The sequence below is a fragment of the Pinus tabuliformis genome, chromosome 8 (genome assembly GCF_031772625.1).
Source record: "Pinus tabuliformis cultivar Carrire ecotype Pingquan chromosome 8, CPIR1, whole genome shotgun sequence".
NCBI lineage: Eukaryota > Viridiplantae > Streptophyta > Pinopsida > Pinales > Pinaceae > Pinus > Pinus tabuliformis.
In genome coordinates this window covers 1,907,869,687-1,907,873,282 of record NC_142294.1, presented here as the reverse complement: position 1 = coordinate 1,907,873,282, position 3,596 = coordinate 1,907,869,687, and the positions used below count along the sequence as shown (strand labels likewise).

The window sequence follows — 3,596 nt, the reverse complement described above, 5'->3', positions numbered from 1 at the left end:
AAAAATAAAATGAAAATTTGGTTTTAGATATATTGGATATCTAACTAAGAATATGCTTGCAAATCACATTAAGTAGTAGAAGCAATTTTTAATGCATATGAAGTAGGTACCAAATTGTTCTTCATATTCTATTGTGAATGTTTCTTATGATGTCCATGCTACATTGGTAAATTAAAAGTTACTGGAAGCTTTAGTTCAAATGAAAATTGCAATTAAGAAGTGCATAATATTCTTAATCACAAATTGTGAACATTCTTCACAATGGACTCACAACAAGAATTCACCACCATCCTTCAAGTTATCATTACTATGTTAAGCATCAAGATGAAAACAATCATCCCATTCATAATTTGAAAGGTAAGCAATCGACCTCATCTTCTACGATAAATTGGTAACTAATTCAAGTTATCATCAGTCTCAACTAGCTTACACGATACAACAAATTGCATGATCCAGTAGTCTCAACCTAGACAATTTGTTAGATATTCAAGAAAATATGCCCATGGAAATGCAAGTAACCAGTAACACAATAGGCAAACCCTACATTAAAGAGGTCAACATGCTAAATCTTATACCATGCCACATATGAAAGGGTAGATCATAATTGCAGAGTACATAACTATTTAAAAATGGTTTGTGAATATTATCATATCTCCATCACAGAGATATCAAAAGATACAACATAAACAATTATTGAATATCCCCATTACAGTACCTCTATCCCCATGATTGTTAAGTTCTCTTCATTGACATTTTACCCAAATTTATTTATGGTTGACCTAATAGACCCCTTTCCTCGCCTGTAACAAGCTTTCATAATGAAATAGTGTTCTATGATATCTTTCATTCATCATGGAATTTGCAATACTTAAATATCATACCATCAAATATCCTATGCAATTTCCTTACCAAATCTATGAAAAATGCATCATCTTTGAGAAAGAACATGGGAAACACCACTAACATATTGAATCTCAATAGAAGAAATTGATCAAGAAAGGTCTCAGTTATTTAGAAATTAAATAAATGAAATGACTTCAAATCGATGAAAAGGTTAAAACAACTATTTCTTAGTACTGGTAGTTCCAAAATACACATGCAAGAAACAAGAATAGAGTCATTTGAATGCAAAATGTCAATTGACTAAATAACTTGACCAAAATGAAACCTATGTGCAGTAGTTATTATACAACCGCTTTACATTGAGAGTAAAGAATAGGATAATGTTGACCTTGAAGCTGTCCAACAATATATTAAGTGAAGAATGGAATGATTATTATCATAACATAGATTTTTAGTAGCTTCTCTGCCAATTAAATCAACATTACAAATTCAAATATTAGTAGCTTAGGTTTAAATATCTCATCAATAAACTAATATAAATAATCAATATTGCTTGAATTCATACTTCCTTAGCATATAATCTTCATTCTCCTACTCTATAGTTTGTACCATGGAGGATACCGGTAACCATACTATAATACCTACAGAAATAGAAGCAACCATTCATATATCAGCCACAAGTGCCTCATAAATCTGAGTGACATAGAAGGATGAACATACCACTCATAAGGAGGGAATTTTTTTAAAAGCATAACCTGAATACATTATTGACATTTTTAACATATTTAGTGACAATTCCAATCTTGGATTAAATTCATATGAAAGGACCATAGGCATGCAAAGTGAATAAAGAAAAACTGACATAACTTTTGTATAGCAAGTACAGACTAAACTAATCCCCAAAAGATTCATCCAACTTTAAAAAGAAGGCAATTTAAAAATATAAGGCAAAAAGAAAATGAAATCAATCAATGTAATGTAGCGATTGCAAATTCATTTTTTTTTAAATGTGGCTATGTTTACAGTGTTAACATAAAGGGGTAGGATGTGAAAACAATTATATGTAAGGTCAATTTCCAAATCTAATATTTACTAGTTAACATGCCACTAGAAAAATTAATAGCTATTGGGATATACTTCATCTTTATTGAAAGCTTAAGCATGGCTTACCCAGATAACATCAAATGGATGTGTCTTCAGTCCAAAAGGTTCTTTCTGTTTCTACCAGTTTCGAAGTAGTAAACCTTAAGGTTTTCCATAACAGAACAAACACGAAAAGGTACGGGAATTGAAATTTTGGTACCTTGAGATCCAAAGGATTAGCGACACCTCTCAAGAACTCAATATGTGCACCATCAGGCTGCCTGGTGCATTCACCAACCCACAATATATGAGTAGAGAAATCATACCATAGTCTATAAGTGGAATCTTCCCCAGTCATTGCTTGCTCATATGGGAGTAGCAAGCATTCATGGGATGTCCATAATTCAGTGGAATTCATAACGGGATGGTCAACTATAAGGCCACAGGTAGACATGAATCTGAGAGCTTCATCGACATGATGGGAAAGCTCCATATATACCTGAAACACATACACATTATCAAGAACAGAGAACAAGAATATATAGATGAATTCAAAAAATCTTTGTAATTCTTAATAAAAGACCAAGAATGAAAAATTGCAAATGAATTTCGAAAGCTTTGCAAGGCCTGGTGAAAAGCTTACTTCTCCCCTTGCTTGCTGTTAGAGGTGAAATCCAAATTCCACTGAATAACACATTGCATTGCTGCATAACCTCCTGTTGCAAACACCCAAATAAGGTTGAGGGTTGCAGCAGCTTGGCAAAAAGCACGAACCATCCTTTGAGGATCTGGCTGTTGAGCTTTCAGGTTGAAAGTATCACCGTTAATATTATCTCCTCTGTAACTTGGTAGTTTCACACCATCCACAGTTTCAAAATCATCTGATCTGGGTTTAGCAAACTGCCCAACCATTCACCCCACCTTAGACAGAAGAAAAATCATTGTTAGACTAAGCCTCTATTACCACTGCAAATTCAACCTTGCACCAAAGCAAACTCTTCTTGAACATTGCAAACTGTCCATGATTCCTTGAAAACATAGTGGTTTGTTCGTGCTTCATTCACTTTCAATGCCTCCAAGAAATTGGCAATATACTCCAAAAAATATAAAAACACTCTTCATAGAGTCAACTTCACTATGCTAGTTGTTCACAAAACTACTGATAATCAAATCAACGTATGACAAAATTAAAATAGTTTTTCATTATGGATGATCACCCACCAATTTCCATTTCGCCATTGATCTAATTGGTAAGTTGGAGCACTTACCATGACAGTGAACCAGACTCAAAACTCTGCAGGGAAGAAAAAAAATTGTTTCCTACGACCAAGACTGGATGCAAGTTCTAGGGACAAATAACTCATGATTTTACAAGAATCAATGGATACAACCAGGTTCATGCAGTGAGAAATTTGACAGAATAGATACCCCCCAGCTGTGGCATCTAAGTTGACAACATAACTCACTGTGAAAAAGAAAACAAGACGACCATTTACCTATCAAAAAGAAAAAATACCATCCATCCTACAAAACAAGTAATAGTTTTCCATTAATACACTAGTTTTGCACAATGGCATATATGCCTTTAAATCTCAAAGTCAGAACCACCATGAAAGTCACAACACAAGTAAAAGATTATGTTATGGGAAAATTTATACTATTTTCCTCAC

General features: G+C 33.6%; 1 pseudogene; it reads right to left on the bottom strand.

Moving 5' to 3' along the window:
* Positions 1 to 2,023: 2,023 nt before the first annotated feature.
* Positions 2,024 to 2,868, bottom strand: LOC149244063 (phospho-2-dehydro-3-deoxyheptonate aldolase 1, chloroplastic-like; annotated as a pseudogene).
* Between the last annotated feature and the right edge of the window lie 728 nt (positions 2,869 to 3,596).